The sequence below is a fragment of the Oncorhynchus keta genome, unplaced genomic scaffold, assembly GCF_023373465.1.
Source record: "Oncorhynchus keta strain PuntledgeMale-10-30-2019 unplaced genomic scaffold, Oket_V2 Un_contig_796_pilon_pilon, whole genome shotgun sequence".
NCBI classification, from domain to species: domain Eukaryota; kingdom Metazoa; phylum Chordata; class Actinopteri; order Salmoniformes; family Salmonidae; genus Oncorhynchus; species Oncorhynchus keta.
In genome coordinates this window covers 416,783-435,025 of record NW_026289785.1, presented here as the reverse complement: position 1 = coordinate 435,025, position 18,243 = coordinate 416,783, and the positions used below count along the sequence as shown (strand labels likewise).

The window sequence follows — 18,243 nt, the reverse complement described above, 5'->3', positions numbered from 1 at the left end:
ATGTATAGAGTGCCATGTATAGAGTGCCATGTATAGAGTGCCATGTATAGAGTGCCATGTATAGAGTGCCATGTATAGAGTGCCATGTATAGAGTGCCATGTATAGAGTGCCATGTATAGAGTGCCATGTATAGAGTGCCATGTATACAGGGACCTTTGAAATCATTGAATTGAATGGTGGATTGAAATAAAATGGACTTGGTGGATGTAAATAAAGTATTTCACATGTGTGTGTGTCTGCACGTGTGTGTGTGTGTACACGTGTGTGTGTGTGTGTGCACGTGTGTGTGTGTGTGTACACGTGTGTGTGTGTGTGTGTGTACACGTGTGTGTGTGCGCGTCTGTGTGCATGTGTGTGTGCACGTGTGTGTGTGTGTGTACACGTGTGTGTGTGTGTGTGTGTGTGTACACGTGTGTGTGTGTGCGCGTCTGTGTGCATGTGTGTGTGCGCGTCTGTGTGCATGTGTGTGTGCACGTGTGTGTGTGTGTGTGTGCACGTGTGTGTGTGCGCGTCTGTGTGCATGTGTGTGTGCACGTGTGTGTGTGTACACGTGTGCATGTGTGTGCGCATGTGTGTGCGCGTGTGTGTGCACGTGTGTGTGTGTGTGTGCGCGTGTGCGACATTGAGGGTGTCATCAACGTATTGAGATGATGTCACCTCACAGTTGCACAAGGCCCTGTGTGTGTTGTCCCTGGGCTGTTTGCCGGTGGGTTAGCTTGAACACTTGCAGACTGACAATACGTCCCAAATGGCACCCTGTATAGTGCACTACTTTTGACCAGAGCCATATGGGCCCTTGTTTAAAAGTAGTGCACTAAATAGGGAATAGTGTGCCATTTGCAACGCGGACTGACTGACGCACTGTGTTGGCTGGGGCTGGGTCTGGGCCTGGGTCTGGGCGGGACACTCCCTTTGCCTGAGATAACACCGCCAATGATCTCAATTGATAGTGAGTAAGGCTGAGTAAGTGATGGGGGATGTTGGAGAGTGAAGGCTGAGTAAGTGATGGGGGATGTTAGAGAGTGAAGGCTGAGTAAGTGATGGGGGATGTTGGAGAGTGAAGGCTGAGTAAGTGATGGGGGATGTTAGAGAGTGAAGGCTGAGTAAGTGATGGGGGATGTTAGAGAGTAAAGGCTGAGTTAGTGATGGGGGATGTTGGAGAGTGAAGGCTGAGTTAGTGATGGGGGATGTTAGAGAGTGAAGGCTGAGTAAGTGATGGGGGATGTTAGAGAGTGAAGGCTGAGTAAGTTATGGTGGATGTTGGAGAGTGAAGGCTGAGTAAGTGAAGGGGGATGTTGGAGAGTGAAGGCTGAGTTAGTGATGGGGGATGTTAGAGAGTGAAGGCTGAGTTAGTGATGGGGGATGTTAGAGAGTGAAGGCTGAGTAAGTGAAGGGGGATGTTGGAGAGTGAAGGCTGAGTTAGTGATGGAGGATGTTGGAGTGTGAAGGCTGAGTAATTGAAGGTGGATGTTGGAGAGTGAAAGTAACCAATAAAAACCTTGTGGCTGCAGCCAACTGCAAATCTAACACATGTCATGTTGTACCGTACTATAACTACAGCTGAGGTAGTGTGAGAGAGTGTGTGTGTGTGTGTGTGTGTGTGTGTGTGTGTGTGTGTGTGTGTGTGTGTGTGTGTGTGTGTGTGTGTGTGTGTGTGTGTGTGTGTGTGTGTGTGTGTGTGTGTGTGTGTGTGTGTGTGTGTGCGTGCGTCAGCTACCATGTCGGCATGGACTTCCTATTTACACCTGTTGTCTGACTACATGTCTGAGAATCCAACATGAAGACCATTAGTTTGATTCTGCTGGAGCTGGCCCTGTTCCAGGAGGGGTATAAAGGCTAGGCGGACACAGGGAGGGGTTCCTGTGCTGAGCTGGATAGACTCAACGGAGAGTTGAATCGTGGTCAGCGGGGAAAACCTCAACTCTGAGGCTTTTACAGTTGAGATGAAATACAACACTGCGGCCAGAGCAGAGCTGAGCATTAGCTGAATCTGGGCCAAGAGGACTTGAAGTCTGTTCTGTGCAACAACTGAAATATAATCGTGGCAATGACTGGAGTCAATGGACTTTACAGCTCTAAAAGGAATACCTGCTGTAGTCAAAAACACTTTATTAATGTAGTGGTCTACCGCCGTGGAGGTGCAGTTCACACCTGGTCAGTGACACCAAATCCCCTATATAGTGCACTACTTTTTTACCAGAGCCCTGTAGGCCACAGCTGTATGAAGTGCACTAGATAGGGAATAGGGTGCCATTTGAGACACAACCATGTCCACACTTGATATAACTTTAATAACCCTTGTCTTGGTAACAGTTGTCTTGGTAATAGTTGTCTTGGTAACACGTGTCTTGCTAACAGTTGTCTTGGTAACACTTGTCTTGCTAACAGTTGTCTTGGTAATAGTTGTCTTGGTAACACTTGTCTTGCTAACGCTTGTCTTCGTAACACTTGTCTTGCTAACAATTGTCTTGCTAAAAGTTGTCTTGCTAACAGTTGTCTTGCTAACACGTTTCTTGCTAACAGTTGTCTTGCTAACACTTGTCATGCTAAAAGTTGTCTTGCTAACAATTGTCTTGCTAAAAGTTGTCTTGCTAACACTTGTCTTGCTAACACGTGTCTTGCTAACAGTATGTGTAGAAGGAGGATGAAAGGATAGAAGAGGGTTGTTGAATGAAAAAACAAGACATTGAATTGACATTCTCAGGTGTATGGTGAGGTGGAACTTCATGTGTGGAATAATCAATCAATCAATCAAATGGTGTACCATCACCATGAATATATGGCTTCAATGCTCTTACACCTTACAGCATGTGCAGAAGGGGGAAATGTATCTGGATAGAAGGGGGTTATTGAAGGAAAAAATCAGTTGGTGTCCTGTATTTAATAAATGTTAAAGTGATGTCCTTGTGTTGCTGGATGGGATTTAGCGTAGCACTTACAGACTGCACGCTGAAGTGGAACCTCATGTGTAGTCATGGAGACCAGTAAAGTTAGATCCCCATCCCATTATCTATAGTTTCATAACGCATGTGTGTTACATGCCAATACAGTAACGGTACTATATTACAGTACTGTAGTTCAAGACGACAGAGATTCCACTTCATGTCTGAGAGGCACAGCTGCAGTGAAATGAAGACGGCCCTCAATACTGCCATTATAAATGTCAGGAAACACATGCCTCATGACGACTATTCTATAGCAGATTAAAAGACAGGAGCGGAATGACCAGGGATCCTTGTTCAAGATGTTAATCATATATACAGCACTGTACTATCTCAAAGCTTGCTTCTGTAGTTAGCTACTTGTAGTTCTTGCTTGCTTCTGTAGTTAGCTACTTGTAGTTCTTGCTCGGCTTGCTTCTGAAGTTAGCTACTTGTAGTTCTTGCTTGCTTATGTAGTTAGCTACTTGTAGTTCTTGCTTGCTTCTGTAGTTAGCTACATGTATTTCTTGCTTGCTTCTATAGTTAGCTACTTGTAGTTCTTGCTATGCTTACTTCTGTAGTTAGCTACTTGTAGTTCTATCTCGGCTTGCTACTGTAGTTAGTTCAGATCAAACCTTCTCTTGAACTGGACTTATAAGCAAACTCAATGAACAAAAGTCACTGAGGTTCTGAAACGTGATTAAGAGACAACTAGTAATGTGTCAAAAGGGTGTGTGTGTGTGTGGTGTGTGTGTGTGTGAAGTGACGTCCCCCGTCCCCCCCTCCTCCCCTTAACCCTCTTGTAGTTCCGGAACCCTATGTAGATGTACAGCCTTTCCCTGCGGCTGCAGTATTCTCCCTGGTGGGGGAATCATGTTGTCATTAAGTGTTACATCATTAAATGGAACACCCTACTCCTCTTCCTCTCCTGATTGGAATCAGCTGTAGTAGTTACCGTACAGCACAGAGTCTTCCCTCATACAAACCCCTCTCTCTTTCTGGATGGGTTGAACCTCAGGAAGAGGAGGAGACTGTGTGTGATGTTGAACTTGGGCGGTGATGGCGCCTTGCCATCCTTGGCTCCTGGATACTGCGTTCATCCACCTCTGGCCTGCTCGCCTCCCTACCACTGAGGAAGTACAGTTCCCGCTCAGCCCAGTCAAAACTGTTCGCTGCTCTGGCCCCCCAATGGTGGAACAAACTCCCTCACGACGCCAGGACAGCGGAGTCAATCACCACCTTCCGGAGACACCTGAAACCCCACCTCTTTAAGGAATACCTAGGATAGGATAAGTAATCCTTCTCACCCCCCTAAAAGATTTAGATGCACTATTGTAAAGTGGCTGTTCCACTGGATGTCATAAGGTGAATGCACCAATTTGTAAGTCGCTCTGGATAAGAGCGTCTGCTAAATGACTTAAATGTAATGTAAATGGATACGTTCCTGATTCAGCTAGCTCTCTGACTCATCCATCACATCTCTCTGTCCCTCCCTCCTTCCTGTCTGGTCCGGTCAGTGATCCTCCACCACTACTACTTATTGTTGCTCTAGCTCCCTGACTTTCTGCTACTCATCTCCTCTTTATGCTTCCCTCGCTCCTAGCTTCCCTTCTTCCCTCCTTCCCAGCTTCCCTCCCTCCCAGCTTTCCTCCTTTCCTGCTTCAATCTTTCCCAGTTTCCTTGCTTTCCTCCCTCCCAGCTTCCCTCTTTCCCAACTTCATTCCTTCCCTCTTTCCCAACTTCATTCCTTCCCTCTTTCCCAACTTCATTCCTTCCCTGCTTCCCTCCCATCTTCCTTCCTTCCCTCCCTCCCCTCTTCCTTCCTTCCCTGCCTCCCAGCTTTCCCGCTTCCCTGCCTACCTGCTTCCCAGCCTGCAGTGTTTAAGCATGGCTGGCAAGGCCCTGACTGGGAGCACTAATACGGAACAGGCGTGGAATGCTTCCTGTGTAAATACACTAACTAACTCATTAGTGGATAGTCCTACAGAACTCTTCCTCTGTAAATACACAAATCACCTCATTGGTGGATAGTCCTACAGAACTCTTCTTCTGTAAATACACAAACCACCTCATTGGTGGATAGTCCTACAGAACTCTTCCTCTGTAAATACACAAACCACCTCATTGGTGGATAGTCCTACAGAACTCTTCCTCTGTAAATACACAAACCACCTCATTGGTGGATAGTCCTACAGAACTCTTCCTCTGTAAATACACAAATCACCTCATTGGTGGATAGTCCTACAGAACTCTTCCTCTGTAAATACACAAACCACCTCATTGGTGGATAGTCCTACAGAACTCTTCTTCTGTAAATACACAAACCACCTCATTGGTGGATAGTCCTACAGAACTCTTCCTCTGTAAATACACAAACCACCTCATTGGTGGATAGTCCTACAGAACTCTTCCTCTGTAAATACACAAATCACCTCATTAGTGGATAGTCCTACAGAACTCTTCCTCTGTAAATACACAAATCACCTCATTGGTGGATAGTCCTACAGAACTCTTCTTCTGTAAATACACAAACCACCTCATTGGTGGATAGTCCTACAGAACTCTTCTTCTGTAAATACACAAACCACCTCATTGGTGGATAGTCCTACAGAACTCTTCCTCTGTAAATACACAAACCACCTCATTGGTGGATAGTCCTACAGAACTCTTCCTCTGTAAATACACAAATCACCTCATTGGTGGATAGTCCTACAGAACTCTTCCTCTGTAAATACACAAATCACCTCATTGGTGGATAGTCCTACAGAACTTGTTGAGCAATGGCCTTCCTCTGTAAATACACAAATCACCTCATTGGTGGATAGTCCTACAGAACTCTTCTTCTGTAAATACACAAACCACCTCATTGGTGGATAGTCCTACAGAACTCTTCTTCTGTAAATACACAAACCACCTCATTGGTGGATAGTCCTACAGAACTCTTCCTCTGTAAATACACAAACCACCTCATTGGTGGATATAACCCTCAGAGATCTTGATTGCACACTGTATATAGTGTAGGTGGGATTAGATAGGAAGAGTACGCCTACTAGAAATGGGATAAATGGTAGTCTGAAATGCAGACATAAACAATGCATTAGTTTGTGTGTGTTGCCATCTCTCTGTGTAAGTTGTTGAGCAATGGCCCACACGTAGACACAGGCATGCTGAGTCATGACTTTCCTCATAGTAAGGAAGAGTAAGTAACCTTGTCCGAGCCAGAACGGACAAACGACGTTCCTCACAGGCAGCGGGCTTATTGTGACAAAGTTATTGTTCAACTATAAATGTGTACTGGTCCGGTATTCAGGGATTCAGGGATTCCCTGATCAGGGATTCCCCAACTTGGTCCTGGAGCCCCCCTTGGGTGCACATTTAGTTCCCCCCCAAGCACTACACACCTGAATCAAAGGGTTGATTATTTAAATCGGTTGCTAAGGGAAAAACGCACCCGGGGGGTCATGTGGTCATGTTCAACCATTTAATAACAATGTCATAACTGTGGCTGAGGAAGTAGATAAAAGCTGGGTATCTGACCTATGATGCCTGCCATCTGTCATAACAATGTTGACAATATAGTGACATATATTGAAAGGGAAGTCGGCCCACAGGTTTATGTCGTTGCTGTGTTAAACCGAGAATTCTTAGTTGCTACATTCATTTCTGGACGTATTGATTAATGAATTTAAAAAACAGAGGCTGATTTGTTATTGTTTCAACTGAGGATTCCAGCTTTAAGCATCTCCATATATGTTGAGTTGAGGACTCCCACCTCTCAACAGGAGTCTTCGTGCGGTTATAATGAATGACAGCATGTACCCTTGCAGTCATGTGGTTTTGTTTTCACACAGTTCAAAGCATGTATTTGATCATTTACAGTCATATCCCACTGGGCACGCACTGGTTGAAACAACACTGTTTCCACGTCATTTTAATTAAATTATGTTGAACAAACGTGGAATTAAATTACGTTGAACCAACGTGGAATTGACATCTGTGCCCAGTGGGATATTTTACTTTCAGAAATGAAAATAGTCTACTGTATACTGTAGGTGTACATCTTTGAAAAAATATATATAATCCCGACACAACAGATGAGATATGATTATCTCCATAAAGTATAGGCTTATCATAAATAACCTGCTATGGAATCAAGTCAACTCAACACCACGAGCTAAATAACCTGCTATGGAATCAAGTCAACTCAAAACCACGAGCTAAATAAACTGCTATGGAATCAAGTCAACTCAAAACCACGAGCTAAATAACCTGCTATGGAATCAAGTCAACTCAACACCACGAGCTAAATAACCTGCTATGGAATCAAGTCAACTCAACACCACGAGCTAAATAACCTGCTATGGAATCAAGTCAACTCAACACCACGAGCTAAATAACCTGCTATGGAATCAAGTCAACTCAACACCACGAGCTAAATAAACTACTGTGGAATCAAGTCAACTCAAAACCACGAGCTAAATAAACTGCTATGGAATCAATAAAACTCAAAACCACAAGCTAAATAAACTGCTATGGAACCAATACAACTCAAAACCACGAGCTAAATAAACTGCTATGGAATGAATGGTGGGCTGCTATTTATGTGTTTCGAACCCCGCGCGCATCCACGCTGAGGGTCTATAAAACGCCTGAGCGGGAAAGGGAGGAAGTTCGAAGATTGTTGTGTCCTTGAATAAGGAGGGAACTTCACCCTAATTTGCTCCAGTACTACTGTGGCTGACCGTGTAAAACACCATATTTCACTGCATCTGACCTGTGTATATGACAATAAATACAAAATAAATAAAATACTGTATCCATGGGAAAAAAACGACATTTCGAACCTACTGAGCGTGCTCTGAAGGAAACCCAATAGCTGCCTTGTCATTGGCTCAAGCACCCCTGCGATTCGAATGACGTATGAGGCCGTGACGTCGACATATGTTTTATTCTAACGGTGCAATAAATTAGTTGAACAGTGATTATGTCCATCCTCGATGGAGTACCGTGTGAATCCAGTTTACGTTACGGTGTAGATTTGTTTTATCCTCGTAGGCAGCAGGGAATAATAAAGAACTACCTTGTTTCGACTTTATAGTTCCACTATTTAATTTATCCACTCAGCATATTGGCTGAGAGGATTGCAATACTAATGTCTATAAAAAAAATATTAAAAAGTCGTAACCAAACCACACATCAACATGTCTACAGGACTGTTCTGTATGGGGTATATCCTACCATATCCCAAACATATGCCATAGTACTTTAATATAACGAACACTAAATACTTTCCACACCCTGACAGATACAGCATCACGATTCATTGACGTGGATTAAACCATGACTTGGCAACGACCGGACAATCATGACATGTCAATTAACTTTAGTTGCCAACTTTTATCCAAAGCTCCATTCATTGAATTCAAATGATTCTAAATGAAAATGTCAAACAAAATAAAAAATGTATGTTCTCATAATGAAATAACAACAGCTAGTTAGTTGATAACAAAGTTGTCAAAGTGAATAATATTGATGTGATGGGCATACCTTGAAGTAGCTGTGTGTGGCTGTGCCGTTTCTTTAAATGGATGCAGTCAGCATAGACTCGGTTAGCAGCGTTCAACTTGGAGAAAACTTCTCAGCAACGTGTCTTCTTGAGTCACCTTTGCAGAAACACTCATGAAGCTTCATAAAATGTATCTTCATAAAGAAAAAAGTTTGTGCAATTTTCCAAGTCTCCTTGCTGTGAACGGTTAAAAACATGAATTCAAGTATTGCATTTTTTTTTCTTCTTTTAACTTCTCTCTTTGCATACATTAATTATATAATGTATACATTTTAAATGTATACACATCATCTTGTTAGTCAACTTTGGCATAAGTGTAATATATACAACGAATAAAAGAAATAAACAAAATAAAGAAAAAAAGAAAAAACTGTCATTCAACAGTAGTCAATGTTGGTGAGAAGAGCTGTAGGTAATACAGGTTAAAGTCATGAACTGCCCAACCACGCTACTTTTACTACTTCTTCAGCGTCTAATTCCTTCCAGACGTCCTGGGTTTATGCTTCCTGCACGTAGCTCCTTACATTTCAAAAGACTCTTAACCAGGGAGAGTTTTTGGACTTGTTTTAATAAGGGGGGAAGGTTTGGGGATGAGGAGGAGCAACATATTGAGGAGAGAAGAGAAAAAAAAGTTGATGCCCACAAGTAAGTACCCCATTCAAACTTCTGAGACGTGGACCCGGGGATGGAGACGTGCCTTAGGCGAATTAACCTGAATGTTCTTGGGGGAATACATGCAGAGAGATTGCATTCGATTTTAAATACGTGCAATATGCTTTCGAAATCTGCAAATAGTTTCTTTACTACTTTGTGTGAGGGTTTTCCATGACAATGTCAGAGTATAGCCTACAGGTAAAACACATAATCCTTTAGCAAAACAAAACAAAAAAACACTGCATTTAGTCGTTGTTATACTAGCTCGAAATAATAACTATTATTCTTGCAATATAGCTTGCAATATTTTCCTGCTATCATTTCTGTGCCCGTAAAGACCGTAATTATCCATCTGGTATTTGTCTGCCATCCATCAGTAGGAGCGCAGTACAAGCATTGGCCAGCAGGGTGCGCCATATAATTCTAAACCCAGTACTAGAGCCCTTGCCATGGAATAGTCTACTGCGGAGTCATGTAATAAGATCTAAATATATGACTCTGGTCTACTGTAGATGCACAGTCATTGGACAAGTCACATTCCTCTACCCTGTGATGGAATTCAAATAGGTGTAAAAATGTCAATATCAGTCATTCTAAAAGCTAATCAAATGTCTAGCCACAGTATTTGCATTGCCCCCCCCACCCTTTACCCTGCTGCTATTCTCAGTTTATTATCTATGCATAGTCACCTTAACTCTACCTACATGTACATATTACCTCAATTACCTTGACTAACCGGAACCCCGCACATTGACTCCGTACCGGTATCCCCTGTATATAGCCTCGCTATTGTTATTTTACTGCTGCTCTTTAATGATTTGTTACTTTTATCTCTTATTTTTTAATTATCTATTTTTTTACCTAACATGTATTTTTCTTAAAACTGAAATGTTGGTTAAGGGCTTGTAAGTAAGCATTTCACTACACCTGTTGTATTCGGCACATGTGACAAATACTATTTGTTGTGATTCATTAGCTCATGTTTTCAACAGAGAAAAAGTGGTTTTCATCTACCGTCCCAAGAGCTTTGTATGTTATCATTATTGAATGTGACAGAAATTCCTAATTAAATGTCACTTGGCTGAAATTCCAAACATAATATATAAGATGAAAATAATATTGGTCGCTCACATTTCTTATTATTATAATCCCTGAGTTGAACACGAACAGATGGATCGAATGACATGTCATTGAAATACCCCATACAGCTGTGTGTGTTCATTTGTCCTGTATGAAACATATTCCTGCTCTAATGACTTTCTCTGCCAGGGAGGGACATTGTCATGGCCTGTTTGACAGGGGGCCAAATATGAGTACCCTTATTTCTCATGTCTATGTTGCCCAGCCACTATATTGATTTAAACAATGATACCCAATTACTTTTACCTTCCCCATGCACACGAATACACACACAAACACACACGAATACACACACAAACACACACGAATACACACACAAACACACACACAATCATTCCCCATCAGTGCTGCAGTCAGAACAACCACCTTGGATGGAGAGAGACAGAGACAGAGAGAGACAGAGAGCGAGAGAGAGACAGAGACAGAGACACAGAGACACAGAGACACAGAGAAACAGAGACCGAGAGAGACACAGAGACCGAGAGAGACACAGAGACACAGAGACCGAGAGAGACACAGAGACCGAGAGAGACACAGAGACACAGAGACACAGAGACACAGAGACAGGGAGAGACACAGACACAGAGACCGAGCGAGACACAGAGACACAGAGACCGAGAGAGACACACAGAGAGAGAGAGACAGAGAGACAGAGAGAGAGACAGAGAGAGAGAGAGACACAGAGAGAGAGAGAGAGAGACAGAGAGCCAGAGAGAGAGACAGAGAGAGAGACAGAGAGACAGAGAGACAGAGAGACAGAGAGCCAGAGAGAGAGACAGAGAGAGAGACAGAGAGAGAGAGAGAGACAGAGAGAGAGACAGAGAACATGAAGGGTTCTATGCTATTCCATCAGCCCAGAGAAGTGCTGAGGGCTGGGGAGTGATGAATTCAGGCCTTCACTGGTTTTCTTAGGATGCGTCCCAAATGGCACCCTATTCCCTATACAGTTCACTACTTTTGATCAGAGCCCTATGGGATTCCCTATGGGCTATGGTCAAAAGTAGTTCACTAAATAGGTAATAGGGTGTCATTTGGAACTCTAGCTCTCCCTGACTTTGATGAACAACAACCATATGTTTCCCAACTGAGGATGCCCAGAGCAGAAGCAATGGCAGCAGGCTAGGACACAAACCATGTATTGTTTTAAGGCCTAGTCAGTCTCGCCAACCAAGCACCAATCTAAACATCACGTTGGCTTCCTCGCTAGTGATAAAACAATTATGACATCACATTAAATGTCTCTTTCCTTCCAAACAGTAGACTGTTGAGGTGTGTACTTTTCGTACTGTTCCATTGGTTCATTTGGTTCCAAATTGGTTAAAGGTGAAAAAAAAGGCTTCTTGACAGCTTTTACCCCCAAGCCATACGACTCTTGAACAGTTCATCAAATGACTACCCGGACTATTTACATTGTCCCCAACCCCAACCCTCATTTTTACACTGCTGCTTCTCTCTGTTCATTATCCATGCGTAGTTACTTTACCTACATGTACATAATAAAGACAGGAAAGGGGGATACCTAGTCAGTTGTCCAACTGAATGTATTCAACTGTAATGTGTCTTTCATTTTGAATTTGTCAATCAAGTGCCTCTTAAGTATTTGAAAGGAAATTACATTTTTTTGAAAATATCTAAACTGAATGTATTCAACTGTAATGTTGTCAGGCTTGACTCTTCTACTAGAAACAGTGGCACCTTTAGAGGAACGTTGCCTTTTAGTGTGTTGATTGTGTAAGACGTGAGACGGATTATGAGAGGATGTTGTCATGGTTTAATGTGATGGGCAGAGAGACAATGTTCCCTTTCCTCAGATGAGTCAGGTGATTTTTAATCCATGTTGTCAGACTAAGCCTACAGGGCATCATGTGACAGGGCCCATAACTGTTGCTAACAACACTCTGTTGACCAACCAGGAATCAAACCCTGGGATCCAGGATGAATGTGTCAGCTCGTCACGCTAAAGCCTAGGCATTAGCATGGAGAGATCATTTTTCTCATATACAGCACTTTAGGATCATAGAATTGAGGCTTTGATTTGTTCTCTTCTCTCCAGGCCCCTCTAAACTAGTGCAGTGATATCCAGGCCCCTCTAAACTAGTGCAGTGATATCCAGGCCCCTCTAAAGTAGTGCAGTGATATCCAGGCCCCTCTAAAGTAGTGCAGTGATCTCCAGGCCCCTCTAAACTAGTGCAGTGATATCCAGGCCCCTCTAAACTAGTGCAGTGATATCCAGGCCCCTCTAAAGTAGTGCAGTGATATCCAGGCCCCTCTAAACTAGTGCAGTGATATCCAGGCCCCTCTAAAGTAGTGCAGTGATCTCCAGGCCCCTCTAAAGTAGTGCAGTGATCTCCAGGCCCCTCTAAACTAGTGCAGTGATATCCAGGCCCCTCTAAACTAGTGCAGTGATATCCAGGCCCCTCTAAACTAGTGCAGTGATATCCAGGCCCCTCTAAACTAGTGCAGTGATATCCAGGCCCCTCTAAAGTAGTGCAGTGATCTCCAGGCCCCTCTAAACTAGTGCAGTGATATCCAGGCCCCTCTAAAGTAGTGCAGTGATATCCAGGCCCCTCTAAAGTAATGCAGTGGTCTTCAGGTCCCTCTAAAGTAATGCAGTGATCTCCAGGCCCCTCTAAACTAGTGCAGTGATCTCCAGGCCCCTCTAAACTAGTGCAGTGATATCCAGGCCCCTCTAAACTAGTGCAGTGATATCCAGGCCCCTCTAAAGTAGTGCAGTGATATCCAGGCCCCTCTAAACTAGTGCAGTGATATCCAGGCCTCTCTAAACTAGTGCAGTGATATCCAGGCCCCTCTAAACTAGTGCAGTGATATCCAGGCCCCTCTAAACTAGTGCAGTGATATCCAGGCCCCTCTAAACTAGTGCAGTGATATCCAGGCCCCTCTAAACTAGTGCAGTGATATCCAGGCCCCTCTAAACTAGTGCAGTGATATCCAGGCCCCTCTAAACTAGTGCAGTGATATCCAGGCCCCTCTAAACTAGTGCAGTGATATCCAGTGATATCCAGGCCCCTCAAAACTAGTGCAGTGATCTCCAGGCCCCCTCTAAACTAGTGCAGTGATATCCAGGCCCCTCAGTCTAAACTAGTGCAGTGATATCCAGGCCCCTCTAAACTAGTGCAGTGATGATCCAGGCCCCTCTAAACTAGTGCAGTGATATCCAGGCCCCTCTAAAGTAGTGCAGTGATCTCCAGGCCCCTCTAAAGTAGTGCAGTGATCTCCAGGCCCCTCTAAACTAGTGCAGTGATATCCAGGCCCCTCTAAACTAGTGCAGTGATCTCCAGGCCCCTCTAAACTAGTGCAGTGATATCCAGGCCCCTCTAAACTAGTGCAGTGATATCCAGGCCCCTCTAAACTAGTGCAGTGATATCCAGGCCCCTCTAAAGTAGTGCAGTGATCTCCAGGCCCCTCTAAAGTAGTGCAGTGATCTCCAGGCCCCTCTAAAGTAATGCAGTGATCTCCAGGCCCCTCTAAAGTAATGCAGTGATATCCAGGCCCCTCTAAAGTAATGCAGTGATATCCAGGCCTCTCTAAAGTAATGCAGTGATCTCCAGGACCCTCTAAAGTAATGCAGTGATCTTCAGGCCCCTCTAAAGTAATGCAGTGATCTTCAGGCCCCTCTAAGGTAATGCAGTGATCTCCAGGACCCTCTAAAGTAATGCAGTGGCCCCTCTAAGGTAATGCAGTGATCGCCAGGACCCTCTAAAGTAATGCAGTGGCCCCTCTAAGGTAATGCAGTGATCGCCAGGACCCTCTAAAGTAATGCAGTGGCCCCTCTAAGGTAATGCAGTGATCTCCAGGACCCTCTAAAGTAATGCAGTGGCCCCTCTAAGGTAATGCAGTGATCGCCAGGACCCTCTAAAGTAATGCAGTGGCCCCTCTAAGGTAATGCAGTGATCGCCAGGACCCTCTAAAGTAATGCAGTGGCCCCTCTAAGGTAATGCAGTGATCGCCAGGACCCTCTAAAGTAATGCAGTGGCCCCTCTAAGGTAATGCAGTGATTTCTTTTTTATTATAGGAAAAAAGTCTCTCCTCACCAAAACACAATCAGTCAGAGAAAAATAATATTTGGCATAGACTCCTAAGGTAAACATTACTCCCTCTCATACAGTAAATACATAGAGTTAAATCAATAACACTCCATTATACTATAGGACGACGTCATCACATATTGTCATGCCTCCTCCCGCTCTCTCTCTCTGGCGCTCAATGGCGCCAGGCTGCCCTTCACTATCTGTCACCATTATGATGCACATCAGCGCTCATTGGACTCACCCTTGGGCCCCCTCACCTTGTTGATTGACCCGTCTATATCTGTCTGTTTCTCCGTTGGTTCCCCATGTCAGCATTCATGTTGTTATGTTTTCTCTTGTCCAGACACTGTCCGTGTTCTGTTCCTGTCTGTGTTCTGTTCCTGTCTGTGTTCTGTTCCTGTCCGTGTTCTGTTCCTGTCCGTGTTCTGTTCCTGTCTGTGTTCTGTTCCTGTCTGTGTTCTGTTCCTGTCTGTGTTCTGTTCCTGTCTGTGTTCTGTTCCTGTCCGTGTTCTGTTCCTGTCCGTGTTCTGTTCCTGTCCGTGTTCTGTTCCTGTCCGTGTTCTGTTCCTGTCTGTGTTCTGTTCCTGTCTGTGTTCTGTTCCTGTCCGTGTTCTGTTCCTGTCCGTGTCCTGTTCCTGTCCGTGTTCTGTTCCTGTCCGTGTTCTGTTCCTGTCCGTGTCCTGTTCCTGTCCGTGTTCTGTTCCTGTCCGTGTTCTGTTCCTGTCCGTGTTCTGTTCCTGTCCGTGTTCTGTTCCTGTCCGTGTTCTGTTCCTGTCTGTGTTCTGTTCCTGTCCGTGTTCTGTTCCTGTCCGTGTTCTGTTCCTGTCCGTGTTCTGTTCCTGTCCGTGTTCTGTTCCTGTCCGTGTTCTGTTCCTGTCTGTGTTTTCATTAAATGTTCACTCATTGTACTTGCTTCTCGTCTCCAGTGTCTGTCCTTACACATACTGTACATTACCAATACATACACTTATTTAACCTTTATTTATAGGCTTCAAAATAATCTCAATTCAGACCAGGGTCTCTTTTTCAATGGTGTCCAGTGTTACAACTCTCAACAATCCAAACAGATTAAACAGAAACAAACTACAGACTTAAATGTTAATGAATGGTAGAGAAAGCCGTACTCATACAGTTAACACATAATGAATGTACTCATACAGTTAACACATAATGAATGGTAGAGAAAGCCGTACTCATACAGTTAACACATAATGAATGGTAGAGAAAGCTGTACTCATACAGTTAACACATAACGAATGGTAGAGAAAGCCGTACTCATACAGTTAACACATAATGAATGTACTCATACAGTTAACACATAATGAATGGTAGAGAAAGCCGTACTCATACAGTTAACACATAATGAATGGTAGAGAAAGCCGTACTCATACAGTTAACACATAATGAATGGTAGAGAAAGCCGTACTCATACAGTTAACACATAATGAATGGTAGAGAAAGCCGTACTCATACAGTTAACACATAATGAATGGTAGAGAAAGCCGTGTACTCATACAGTTAACACATAATGAATGGTAGAGAAAGCCGTACTCATACAGTTAACACATAATGAATGGTAGAGAAAGCCGTACTCATACAGTTAACACATAATGAATGGTAGAGAAAGCTGTACTCATACAGTTAACACATAATGAATGGTAGAGAAAGCCGTACTCATACAGTTAACACATAATGAATGGTAGAGAAAGCCGTACTCATACAGTTAACACATAATGAATGGTAGAGAAAGCTGTACTCATACAGTTAACACATAATGAATGGTAGAGAAAGCCGTACTCATACAGTTAACACATAATGAATGTACTCATACAGTTAACACATAATGAATGGTAGAGAAAGCCGTACTCATACAGTTAACACATAATGAATGTACTCATACAGTTAACACATAATGAATGTACTCATACAGTTAACACATAATGAATGTACTCATACAGTTAACACATAATGAATGGTAGAGAAAGCCGTACTCTTGCCATTTGTCCTAATGAACATTGAGAGCCAAACTCCTTATCCCATAATTGGATAAGCATGTTATTTGTTTAAAGCACGAGCCTGCTGAAAAGAGCACAATTGAGAGTAATAACATGTCTTGATATTTAGTTTCCCCGGGTCCTGTTGCTAAGAAGATGATGTGGTTTAGGGATTATTTAGACAGGTTTCACTGAATCAGCCCCTTCCAATGTCTTGTAGGATTACTACTATACTGTATCGCCCCAAACCCGGAGACAGTGGGAGTGGATTGTGAGTAATGGGTACTAAATGCCCTTTGAACTCTTTAAGGAAAGCACCTTACTATGCTTTGAGGTGGCCTGGCCGGTTGCTCACCATCACATTTTCCACAATGATATCCCTGGCTAGCTCCTCTCCTCCTCCACTAGAGTCACGTTCTGGTCAGGGGCTTCCTTTCAACTATAATCACTCTTTTCACTGAGACTCCATTATCGCTGACTAATCAGAGATGTGGGAGAGCTGCATGCAGCTCGCTGCAGAGAGAATGGATCCATTGACTAAAGGGCAGTTAGTTACTGTAAGACGTTGTGCTGTTGAGTGTTTGACTGTTTTTGCGTGTCTGCTACGTCCCCGTAGAGTTATCTTCTCCAAATGAAACATGTGGTCTTTAGTGTGGGAAGATTAAGATGACGATAGACTACACCCCTACTCTTCCTCCGCCTCCTCCTCCGCCCTCTCCTCATGGCTTGTTTTTAGCGTTTCCCAGGCGACAGATCAGAGAACAGCTCACCATAGTGCAGAATAGCAGACAGGTCACTGTGATGGGAAGGGAGTGAGTTGGCAGGGACACAACACAACTTGAATACTATTATGAAGATTAAAGTGAAAGGATCAGGTCTGTAATAACTGTAGTCACGCCCCCTCAACACAGCAACATTCTACCGATTTATCAGAGTCTATTGGCAAGTATTTTGATCGTGTTGTAAACAATGTTTTGAATGGCTGTGTATATCATCACACCATATTTTCATACTGATTTTATGTAATTTTAGGATGATTTTGCAATCCAGAAACTCCACAAATCACAATGTTGTTGTTCCTAAAGTTGCAAATCCAAGTGAGTTGTCACTTGGTGACTCCAAGTGACTTACATAAACCTTGGATTGTTGATGTTTTGTATTGGCCAATGAGAGGCTTTGAAACCACCGTTCGGCCATATTGGCTCTCCCCAGAAGAAGCAGTCCTCCATAAGAATTAATGGAATTCTACAGTATTTCAATTAAGTGTTTCAATGACAAACTTACATGTATTTAAGTATTGTGTTGTTGTAGTGCGCTCAGTAACATTATTTTTTATTTTTTAAATACACTTTTTATATATATATATGTTTTTTATTTAAAAAAAAATGTTTACCTCACATATCTAACGTAAAAGTATGCATTAAGGTGTCTGTAATATAATAAATGTGGCAAAAACAAATGTCCACTTTAATAAATGCATCTGTATAGCTATTTTTTTACAACAGTGGGGGAGTATGAAGATGGACGTGCAGTGGCTTCAAACAGCTCCTCCTGTCAGTTATCTAGTGTACATATAAATCACTGGTTGACACCATGCAATATGACTTGGTTTACTTTTGCAGTCCTGCCTCGAAGGTTTCCTTTGAAGTGACTGGAGCCATTTGAGCCATGATGGAGTCACGGTCGCATTGCGTCAGCATTGCTTCATTACTGTATGGAAGTCCCTGAGAGGTCACAGAGTTAATCAATGCCCCCCATGACAGACAGGAAGTCACAATACTGCTCTTTACTGCTTCTCTTCCACCCTGAGTCACTCTCCTCAGCTTCAAAGAGAAGCTTTATTACCACTACAGCAGTAAGGGCAGTCTACAGACTGACTGTTCATGACTGTGGTTGTCTGTCATTGGCAGGACAGGAC

At 43.4% G+C, this 18,243-nt stretch overlaps 1 protein-coding gene across 1 annotated transcript in view; it reads right to left on the bottom strand.

Annotated features, from left to right (window-relative positions):
* Positions 1-9,017, bottom strand: part of has2 (hyaluronan synthase 2) — a 37,446-nt gene extending 28,429 nt beyond the window's left edge. The window contains exon 1 of the mRNA XM_052512065.1: positions 8,470-9,017. The gene's annotated coding sequence lies outside the window, so the exon portion shown is untranslated. The remainder of the gene's footprint in view (positions 1-8,469) is intronic.
* Positions 9,018-18,243: the final 9,226 nt, after the last annotated feature.